The following is a 12,036-nucleotide window of genomic DNA, read 5'->3' as shown; positions in this document are numbered from 1 at the left end:
CAGGCATGAGCCACCGTGCTGGGATTGCAGGCATGAGCCACCGTGCTGGGATTGCAGGCATGAGCCACCGTGCCCCACCACAAAAATGTTAACAGAGATTATCTCTAAGTGGCAAGATTATCAGTGATTTCTTTTTCCTATAATAAACATGAATTATTTATATATAGTTTTAAAGAATAAAATAATTTCTTTTTAAAAAGGATCAACCCAAGAACTTTGGATTAAAGGGGAATTGGGAGAGCCAGGACAGGCACTAGGATGGACCATTCAGAGGTCTAGATGCAGCGTGGAGTCAGTGAGGGTAAGAAGACTTCAGCGGGGAGGGAGATGGAAAGAACCAAATCTGCTAGCATGAGGGCTCAGGCAGGAGAGTAAGTCCCTCCATCTTAGGGGAAGCCAGCGCTAGGCAAGTGAATGTACCCATCAAAGCCGGGGATGACGCGCCAGCCAGGCATTTGGTAGAGGGATGGGGAGCGCGTGCTCAGCGCACAGACAGATTTTCAGTAGGTGGCTGAAAGACACGAGGGGAAAGATTGTGTAACTGAGTTGTGGGGAAGGAGAATAGTGGCCTATTGTTGGAGACCTGATAAACAAATTGAGAGCGTTCATCTTGCGGGTGTGGGCCTGAAATAAGTTCCAAGACAGCTTAATGATCCATCACAGGTTCTTTCCTGGGAGTGAGTCACCAGCACATTTTATTAACCCAGTTCACCCTTCGTTGCCCCAGCGCCTGCAACAAAGCAACCGAGATACCGCAGCTGAGCTGCTCCCATCATGAAGCCTCTGGCCTATACAATGGCGAAGATAAAACCAGCCAGCCTCATCAATCGTCCTTGGGCAGGCCAGTCTCCTCTTCAGTCTCATGTTCAGGGTTTGCATGATTAGGCAGGCGCCTGGTGGAGGCGAATGTCTGCCCCACCGAAGGTCGTCATTGTGCTGCACTCTGTCGGGGAGCTGTGAGGTACACAGCAGCCCGGGCCTGCTCCGCACAGCAGCAGAGCCTGTGAGGAGCCTGCCTTTTGCAGGAGCGCATTAATAAGATTGGAAACCCGTGGCTTGGGAATCAGAGCCAATTGCAGTCATGTCAGAAATGGAAATAAGAAACTCCTGGATGAAATGGAGAAGCCAGCAACCCTCTAACCAGAGATTCTGAGTTTCAGTTTGGGGTCCACTCTGCAAAAGCTGAGGGCTATTGAGCAAATCCTTCAACCCCTCGGTGTCTTTGTTTCCTGGACTGCAAAATGGTGGTGACATACCAGTTCCCCTTATCTCAGAGACCAGCCAGTTTACACTTTGAAGAGCTTACTGTGTGTTCAGGGCCCTATTCTAAGGGTGTTACATGTGTATTAACTCTATAATCAGCAACAACCCTATGCAAGGTAGGTGCTATTATTATTATTATTATTGTCCCTCCGTCAAAGATGAGATAACTAAGCTATAGGGAATTTAAGAAACTTGCCCGGGCCGGGCACGGTGGCTCATGCCTGTAATCCCAGCACTTTGGGAGGCCGAGCTGGGGAGATTACGTGAGCCCAGGAGTTTAAGACCGACCCTGGCAACATAGCAAGACCCCTATCCTTGGGAAAAAAAAAAAAATTAGCCAGGTGTGATTGTGCACGCCTATAGTCCCACCTACTTGGGAGGCTGAGGTGGGAGGATCTGTTGAACCTGGGAGGTCAAGGCTGCAGTGAGCCATGATTGTGCCACTGCACTGCAGCCTGGGAGACAGAGCAAGACTCCGTCTCCAAAAAAAAAAAAGGAAGAAAAAAGAGAAAGAAACTTGCCCAAAGTCAAACACGATTGTGGAATCCAGGTTTCAGCTTCGGTAGCCGACCTCTAGAGTTCATGTTGCAAACCTTCAAACGCAGCATGCACTTCACCTCCTCCATCGGCAGTAAAATGCTTTACAAATAGAACTGGCTTTATTCTTTTCAACGGCTACTGACATTTCCAGAGTGTGGAATTAAGTGCCTTAGGCCCTGCTCACGGCATGTTTGTGGTTGCTAGGGTTTTCATGCAGGAAAGGTTGGGGGTGATGGTTGTGTCTACTGTGTACTGAGGGCCTAATGTCACTTCTTACAAAGCCATGCAAGATGAGGGAGCTGAGACCAGGAGAACTAAAGTGACACCCCAGAGCCATGAAGCTCATAAACTGAACATCTGGGATTTGAATTTGAGACTCATCTGATTCCAAACTTTCCACGCAGGGCTTCTTAGACTGTAAGGAGAAGCTAGGTAACATGATAGTTAAGAATTGGGCTCTAGAAACAGTTCGTAGCCCATTTCTGCCACTTCTTAGCTGTGTGACCTTGGGCAAATAACTCTCCCTCTCTGGGCTTTGGTTTGCTCATTTGTAAAATGGAGATGGCAATAGTATCTACTCATAAGGTTACGATGAGGTGCATGTGGGTTAACACAAGGAAAGCATGGGTCAGTGGCACATGGTATGCTCTCAATGGTTATTAACGTAACAATCCCAGGCCTGGGGCAAGAGCACAGTACTTGACTGGAGGTTTGCATTGCTTAGGGGAGGCACGAGACCCAGAAACCAGAAAGATTCACACACAGGTGGGGTATTTTTTCAGGGAAGACCTGAGCAGGAGGCAAGCAGTAAAGCAAGAACTTCTGGGAGGGTGGAATGAGGCCCGGGAGACTCAGGCGCAGATAAATGAGAAAGAGTCCAGTTGGGCCAGGGAGTTAGTGTCGGGGACCCAGAGTTAGGCAGCACCTAGTGCTCCTTCCTAGGCTTGTGCACAATGTTCAGGGGGTCTGACAGTGTCGGTAGGAGGCCCAACCAGGCAGTCAGTATAAGAGTCTGGAAAGGATTTGGCAGCAAAGAGTACAGACATGGCCACTGGCTAAGAACTTTGAGGCAGGACTCTACTTTCTGGATAAACAAGGGCCAGGGAAGCAATTATGTGAGCTGATGGGGCTGGTATCAACTAGCTAATCTAATGAGCTAAGTATGTTTATTACAGTAGGAGCTTGGTAACAGGTAAATCTTATTAGTCTTTGTAGACATCACTGTGCCAGGACTATGGCCAGGAGAGTGAGGCACTCACCTCAGGCACAAAATTTAAGGGAGTTCCTAAAACACCCAATACTCTAGATAAATAATATTTTAATGCAATATTTTCAACATCCAAATTAGTGCAAAAAATCCATGAGAAGCAAAATATCGAAATTTTCAATGAAGACAGAACTTGTATTATTGATTTTTCCTTTTTCCTCGGGCTTCAGTAGGTTCAGCCAGGCACTTCAGACAACGCCTTAAATACACACCTTTTGGTGAGTCAGACTGTGGGCTTTTTGGCTTTTATCTTATTGTTTAGAGATGAGGTCTTGCTGTATTGCACAGGCTGGAGTGCCGGGGCTATTTACAGGCATAATCATTGTGCACTGCAGCCTTGAACTCCTGGGCGCGAGGGATTCTCCTGCCTCAGTCTCCTGAGTAGCTGGGACCACAGGCATGGGCCAGCATGCCTGGCTTAATCATGGGCTATTTATGTAGATATTTATTTATTTATTGAGACGGAGTCTCACTCTGTCGCCTAGGCTGGAGTACAGTGGCTCGATCTCGGTTCACTGCAACCTCCGCCTCCCGGGTTCAAGGGATTTCGAGCCTCAGCCACCTGAGTAGCTGGGATTAGGGGCTCCAGCCACCATGCCTGGCTAATTTTTGTATTTTTAGTAGAGACGGGGTTTCTCCATGTTGGCCAGGCTGGTCTCGAACTCATGGCCTCAAGTGATCTGCCTGCCTCAGCCTCCCAAAGTGTTGGGATTACAGGCATGAGCCACCGCGCCTGGCCAATTATGAGCTTTTTAGACGTCAAGTCTCAGGCAGACCTTGGTGCCTTATTGGCAGGAAATTAAAAGCCTATAGGTACTAGATGGTGGAGGGTTTGACCAGTTCTGCCACAGTGGGTTCTTCTAAAGCCAGCTCCCAGGACAGGGGCCATTCTTTCCTTATGAATGACCAAGACCATACTGGCTATTTCAACCGACTAGCGTTTTCTTCCTATTTATAATCAATAGCCTCATTTTCAGCATCCTGGTTCTTCTTTTTTATGTAAAATAAAATAAATAGCGTCCCTCAAATCACACTTTCTTTTTTTAAAATCACATCTTCTTTAAATCTCATACACCATCTATATGCAGGACTCAGAGATCATCCCCCTTAGCCCCAGGCAGCTTGACTGTCATTTGGATAAAGCTAGGAAAGAATGAAGGATGCAATTGGGTGTTAGTAGGTATGAGATCTCTGCCTGCGAAGTTCCAGGCAAAGTCAGCCTCCAGGTAGGCAGCCAGAGTCCAGGGAACACATATTTGCTGAAGGTCCATAGAAGTCCATGGGTCAGATTCCCAGCAGCATTGGGAAAAGGGACATTTAGCAGCAGTGACAAAGAGAGTTCGAAATGGAGGTTCCTCCTACCTTAGCGGAGAAGCACTTTCATGTGCTTCCATTTAAGATAGCAACTAATCTCATGATATGACCTGCAGAAACCTGTAGCAAGGGAGCCATTGGAACTGGTATTCAGTGGGATCTGTCAGAGCTCAGAGCTGGGAGGGCCAAATCAAGATATCTGGCAGACAGTAAGTGGGCAAGAGGTCAAAACAGGGAAGGAGTTCATTAGCATACACAAAGGCTTAGATTGAGCTTTGCTCAAAGTACATGCCCTGTAAGTGCCCTTGTGGTTGCTGATGGCGAGGATGATGGTGTTATTTTGGCAGCCAGGATCTGGGTTTCAGGGACAGGATTTCTTAGTTTCTTAGAGCAGAGGTGACCAGACTGGGATTTGATGCTTTATCAAAATTTTTTGGGCAGGATGCGGTGGCTCACACCTGTAATCCCAGCTCTTTGGGAGGCCGAGGCAGGCAGATCATCTGAGGTCAGGATTTTGAAACCAGCCTGACCAACATGGAGAAACGCTGTCTCTACTAAAAATACAAAAATTAGCCAGGCGTGGTGGCACACGCATGTAATCCCAGCTACTCAGGAGGCTGACACAGGAGAATTGCTTGAACCTGGGAGGCAGAGGTTGCAGTGAACTGAGATTGTGCTACTGCACTCCAGCCTGGGTGACAGAGTGAGACTCTTTCAAAAAAAAAAAAAATTTCCTCAAATCTGGGAACCAATATTGTCAACTTTAAATTTAACCAAGTGAGGCAATTCCCTTTTTTTTTTTTTTTTTTTTTGGAGACACCATCTTTGTCACCCAGGCTGGAGTACAATGACGCAATCTCAGCTCACTGCAACCTTTGCCTCCTGGGTTCAAGCAATTCTCCTGCCTTAGCCTCCCAAGTAGCTGGGATTACAGGTACGTGCCACCATGCCTGGCTAATTTTTGTGTTTTAGTAGAGATGGGGTATCAGTATGTTGGCCAAGCTGGTCTTGAACTCCTGACCTCAGGTGATCCACCCACCTTGGCTTCCCAAAAATGCTAGGATTACAGGCCTGAGCCACCGCTCCTGACCTAGTGAGGCAATTCAAACAACCAAAAAAAGCCCTATCACCTCCCATCACCATGTCTTCATAAAAGAAAAGCCATCTTATCACCAAAAGTAAAACAGCCATCATATCAGAATTTAGAAACAAAAATTAACGTTATTAAAAGCTCATTTATGTTTTGTTGTTGTTGTTGTTTTTTCCAGTTTGTAGCTGATGGACAAAAACTTTGTCATGGATCAGGGCTGATGGGCAGAGTGTAGGATGCATTCATGCCCAGGGCTCCTCTGCCCAGGCTTGGGGCTACCTTGTGGGGCTTGGTTGTGAGGACCATGACCAAGGCTGGGTGGCCAGGGGTGAAGTGCCTGGCCTGGCCTGAGGACCTGTGCTGACCTAGCCCATCCACGCCATCACAGTGGGCACCTCTGCTGTCCTTCTAGGAATTCTCCCAGTCACTAGTGAGGGTGATGGCTTTCCCACTTCTGCCCCAACCTGCTCCCACTCCATTCCAGGGCCCCCTGGGTCATCTCCCACTTACAGCCCTCCTCTCGCCTTTGGGACCTGACACCTGAACTCGCTTTCTGCAGTTTGCCCTTTGGCATCCTTCAAGGGTTCTGGCTGCTCCTGCTCCTCCTGCCTGATCCCCACCTCTGGACCCCAGGCTGGGCTGTCCTCAACTGTCCGGAAACTACTCAGAATGTTAGATCTTGAATCACCTCTTGCAGCCACCACGGTGTGGACTCAATCCTTTTTCCATTCATGTTCTCCTGTTCTGCAACTGGGCTGAAATGACCGCATGACGATGAGGGAGAGAAGACTGAGTCTCAAGTGGGGACGCAATTTGTGGAAAACAATAGGCCCCAGGGCAAGGAGCGAAATGGGCAATTAGCCCAGGTCTGTGTTGAAGTCAGTCTCTTGGACTTACCTGGAAGCTCTCTAAGGCAGGGATGTATTCAGATCATCTTTTCATTTTTTTATTTCCTTCCTCCTTCCAACTCTCCGTGTTCACCCCTCCCCCCAAAAACTAGTAAAGCTCATTTGCAATATATTTGTTGCTTTGAATTTTTTTATTATTTATTATTATTATTTTGAGACAGAGTCTCACTCTGTCACCCAGGCTGGAGTGCAGTGGCACGATCACTGCAAGCTCCGCCCGCTCCCCCACCCCGACACCTCCCTCAAAGAGGCTTCAGTGTGACAAGGAAGAGGTCACACACACCCAGGGAGCTAGAAGTCACGCAGAAAATACAGACTGCTTCAAGAAAAGTATGAAGGCTGGGCTAAACTGGTTTCACTTCGAAGTGATTGGGTGATGGCCCTTATGGGTCAGCCTAGCCTGAAAAAGAAATCTCCCCACTGGGGCTCCAGCTTGTCCCATTCAGCCCTTAACACAGCTCTGAGCTGGGGGAGTAGTCAGCATCGCCAGCACTTTTTGTTTTACAGGGTTTTTTTCCCTTCAATTCTCCATTTGTCTTCGTCTGCAGGTGCTCCTCTCCCTGACCCTCCTTCCATATTCATCCTAAATGACAAGACCTTTCCTTAAGAACAAGCATCTCCTCCCATGGCAAGACAAGGCTGCCCTTTGTGTGTTATTTTCATTAATTTGTTGATACTTGTTTTCAAGCTACATTTTATTGGACTTGTGCTTAATTTACTGAAGCAGAAAGGTTGTTTAAGCAGAAGGGCACAAGAAAGTGGAAAACTCCTGACCTCAAGTGATCCGCCCACCTCGGCCTCCCAAAGTGCTGACATTACAGGCGTGAGCCACCACACCCGGTCACAGGTCTTCCTGCTTCTGTGATCACTTTCTCATAACCTTGAGACCACTGCACCTTGATGAAGTTCAGTTAATCTACAACGACTGTAGCCATCTGAGTGACCCCAGGTGAGACCAACAGAACTGTCAAACTAGCCAACACACAGCATTGTGAGAAACAATAAATCATTGTTTTAAGCAATTATGTTTTGTGGTGATTTGTTATAAGCAGATAACTAAAACAACCTCAAAATCTGGATAATGTGTTAGGGCCTGCCTGGAAAGCTGGCTGCCCCCCGGCTCTTCCTCTGCCCATCGTGGGAACTCTTGGCTATAAACAAATCTTTCCGGAGTTGATAAGTGGTCAGGATTTAAGGCAGTATTCTTCCCAGGTGCTCGTGCAACTTCAAAAACATAAAATTCTAAGAGTGGGATTTCAGGCCCTTATCAAGGACATATTTATGGCCAGGGACCCTCCTGCCTGCTCTTCAGAAATCACATCTTGGCTTCTTCCTTCAATAGCTTCCAGCCACCTGTTAAAGATCTGCCTTTCCCAGATGAGAAGGCAGGTCTAATTCAGAGGAGATTGAGCTGGTTGATAATGCAGAAGAAATTTCAAGGAGACTCTGAAGCACATCTAGGCTTCCTTGTAGCCAAACCAAATGAAATAATCTCAAACCCCAAAATATTACAGGAAAAAAAATAAAATCAAGGATTGCCAAGATGACAAAATATTGGGTCGTGCATTATAGATCATGCGTTATATATAGCAGTTACCTACAGATAGTAAAAAGTCACACCTGTAATCCCAGCACTTTGGGAGGCCGAGGCGGGTAGATCACTTGAGGTCAGGAGTTTGAGACCAGCCTGGCCAACATGGTGAAACCTTTTCTCTATTAAAAATACAAAAAATAGCTGGGCATGGTGGCACGTGCCTGTAGTCCCAGCTACTGGGGAGGCTGAGGCAGGAGAATCACTTGAACCCAGAGGTGGAGGTTAAAGTGAGCCGAGATGGTGCCGCTGCACTTCAGCTTGGGTGACAGAGTGAGACTCCATCTCAAAAAAAAAAAAAAAGCAGATGGATTCCAATAGAATTTGACCTCTTCTGAGGTCTTTACATTGTTCTGAAAGGGTCTGTTTGTGTCCATTTCCCTAACTAGACTGTAAGTCTCTTGAAAACAGGGATCATATCATAAAGTATTCATTGGCTGGGCAAGGTGCCTCACACCTATAATCCCAGTATTTGGGAGGCCAATGTGGGAGGATAAGTTGAAGCCAGGAGTTCGAGACCAGCCTGGGCAACAAAGTGAGACTGACTATTCTCTATTTTAAAAAAAGAAAAATTTTCATCTTTATGACTCTAGAGCCTAGCACATTAGCACAGGGCTTTGCACAGAGCTGGCACTCAATGAATGCTGTTGAGATAAAGCACAATTTAAGCCCAAAAAGCAGGGTGGGGAGCTTAGAAGCCAATAGGTCCCATGGTTTTGAAATTCTGAAAGATTTGAAATATCAGAGGAGGCAGGAGAGCAGGGGTCTAACCCCATGGGAAGTGCTGGCCTAGCCTGGTGGGCTCTTGTCTCCCTCAGCCTCACCTCAGGCCAGGAGTTTGTGCCTTCACCTGGGACACTGGTGATGTCAAGGCAGCTGCGAATCCTGAGTGCAGCACCACCCTGAGCTCCTGTGACCCAGCAACCTCTGCTCAGAGAGAGGAGCCTTTGCCTGGCTTTGGGCAAAGTGGGACCTGTCTGTGCCTCAAACCTGGAGCTCTGAAGGCTGAGGACTTCCAACCCCTCAAGTGTACCAAGGCAAAGCAAAGAGCTCAGAAGCAGCACAGGGAGGTGGCACACCCCCAGACACTTGTCAGCCGTGCCGTCAACTCGTCATTCTCACTGATGGGTGCCTGCTCCCTCAAATCCTCCCTCCAGCACCCACCTTTGAGGCTGGGGTCCCGGGTGTTTCAGGGGCTCCCAGACCCCTGCTGGGTGAGTGTGGTGGCCCTGAGGAGTGTGTCTCCCTTTTTCTATGACTCCAGCTCTGCCCTATACATCTGGGGACAGGGCCAAGAAAGGGGTCCGTTGAGTCAAATGGACCCAATAAATCCTGGTCACGGCCTTCCCAACCAGAAGCACCTGCCTGGCCCCTGGAGACCTCGCTCCCTATCTCCAGGAGAAAGGAAAGCAGGGGAGAGGTGGAAAGCGGGAGGGGGTGGGGAAAGATTGCCTAACACACCTTCCCAGGTTCCCCCACTACCTACACAAGGTTCAGTCCTTATTTTGGTATGCAGAGCTCCTCCCAGGCTGAGCTCACCCACAATCGCAGCCTTATCTCTGCCTCTCCCTACTCTGACCTGACAACCATGGGAGTCTGCCTCACACTTGTGTAGGGGCTGAGTCTGGAATGTCATTTTCCGTTCCCTGCCCATGAAGCAACACTCTCCCTTTAAGGCTTCTTTAGGCTCTGCCCTGCCTTCCCCACCTCCCAGGCAAAGACAGCCTCCCAAAGCCCCACAGCAACTGTTGCCCCTTCCACAATCCGTCTGGTAATACAGCAGGATCACTCATTCATTCATTCACTCACTCATTCATTAAGTCCTGTATGAACCAGGCTCTGTGCTGGGGTCCCAGGATACTGCAAGGAACAAAGTAGACACAGATCCTATCCCTTTGGACTTCATTGCTCAGCGGTGGAGACGGCTACTGAATAAATAACTGCATAGGAACTATGGGAGCAAATAGCTGGGGGTTTGCTATAATAGGACTGGGGCAGCTTCCCCTGCAGAAGGGAAATAAAAGCCAAATGCTAAGCTCAGTAGGGATGAATGAGGCGAGAGGAGTAAGTGAGAGGCTGCAGGCAGGACTAGCAGAAGGCCCTGCAGTGGGAGGGAACCTGGTGTATTTGAGGAAGTAAGAGAGGGTGGAGGAAGATTGGGCACGCTCTGGCCTGCTGCTGGGTAGGCAGGCAGGCAGCAGATCCTCAAGGGTCTGTAGACTGCAGTGAGGGCTTTGGTCCTCACCCTAAGAGTCATGGGAGACACTGATGGGTTCACCCCAGTGGGGGCAGGGTGACGGGAACATGACCGATATGCATTTTTTTTTTTTTTTTGAGAAGGAGTCTCGCTCTATTGCCCAGGCTGGAGTGCAGTGGCACCATCTTGGCTCACTGCTACATCTGCCTCCTGGGTTCAAGCAATTCTCGTGCCTCAGCCTCCCGAGTAGCAGGGACTACAGGCGTGCACCACCACACCTGGCTAATTTTTGTATTTTCAGTAGAGACAGGGTTTCACCATGCTGGCCAGGCTGGCCTCAAACTCCTGACCTCAAGTGATCCGCCCACCTCAGCCTCCCAAAGTGCTGGGATTACAGGCATGAGCCACCACGCCTGGACTGCATTTTTTTTTTTTCTAATACAGGGTCTTCCTCTGTCTCCCAAGCTGGAGTGCAGTGGTGCGATCATAGCTCACTGCAGCCTCAAACCCCTGGGCTTAAGCGGTCCTCCTGCCTCAGTCTTCCGAGTACCTGGAACTACAGGTGCCACCACACCTGGCTAATTTTATAGAGACAGGATCCTGCTGTGTTGCCTAGGCTTAATTTGCATGTTTAAAAGATCCATCCCTTGTTTGTGGGGTGGAGAAGGTTTTAGCAATGGAGGCAGGAGTCAAGGCAGGGAAACCAGTAGACGGCTGGTGCGGTGGTCCAGGGAGGAGGTTCTCATGGCCTGCAGGGTGGCGAAGGGACAAGATCAACAGGTAGGAGGTCAGGCGGATGGGTCCAGTGGCAGCTTGAAATTAGGGACAGAGTGAGCAAAGGGGGGCGTCTCAGAAGATTCCTGGGTTTCTGGCTTGGGAAGTGTCTGTCCCACTAGCCTGGGGCTTACTCAGCCTGCTATTCTCCTGCACCCAGTAGACTAGTCCTGTGAGCGATGCTTATGGAATGGGAATCCAGATGAGGGGAAACAGGACAAAAGGGCTCTCTACTAGGGAATATGTTAGGACTGAATTAAAGCCATTTTAGCCAACCATTTACAGAGTTCTTGTAATAAATAGGTATTTCAGAATGCACAAAAATCAGATCTCTGTTCACAGAAGAGGTCTAGAGAAAAACAACAAAACAGATCTCTTCCAATGTGATAAATTAATGCTTCTGGAATGTAGGGCAGATAGCTGTGGTGTGTGCATTCTGTTCTCATTTTTGTGAGAGATAATAAAGGAAGCTTTTGGAAACAAACACTACATAAACAAAGAAGAGAGCCCCAAATATAAAGATGATATATGTATATATTCAAATTGTACAAAAAGTATGTATAATATAGAAATATAATAAATGTTAAAATGTATTTAATATTTTATTTTAGGCCAGGTATGGTGGCTCACACCTATAATCTCAGCACTTTGGGAGACCAAGGTGGGAGGATTGCTTGAGCCCAAGTGTTCAAACCAGCCTGGGCAATATAGAAAAAAAAAAAATTAGCCAGGCATGGAGGACTAGACATACCTCTAGTCCCAGTTACTCAGGAGGCTGAGGCTGCAGTGAGCTGTGATCATGCCACTGCACTCTGGCCTGGGTGACAGAGTGAGACCTTGTCTCAAAAACAAAAAACAAACAAACAAAAATTTCTTTTTAATTGCAAAAGTAACTGACCACTCTGGAAAATCCAAGCAACATATAAAGAGAGGAGTCAAAAGTGAAGTGTCCCTTCATTCACCCGCAGAGCTACCCCTCACCAAATATAACTACTTTCTCCTATGCACCAAAACATGTTTTCTACTTTTTTTCTTTTTCTTTTTTTTTTTTTTTTTTTTTTTGAGGCAGAGTCTTGCTCTGTCGCTCAGGCT

The sequence above is a fragment of the Hylobates moloch genome, unplaced genomic scaffold (genome assembly GCF_009828535.3).
Source record: "Hylobates moloch isolate HMO894 unplaced genomic scaffold, HMol_V3 SCAFFOLD_41, whole genome shotgun sequence".
In the NCBI taxonomy this organism is placed as follows: domain Eukaryota; kingdom Metazoa; phylum Chordata; class Mammalia; order Primates; family Hylobatidae; genus Hylobates; species Hylobates moloch.
Note: the sequence above shows the minus strand (reverse complement) of the source record.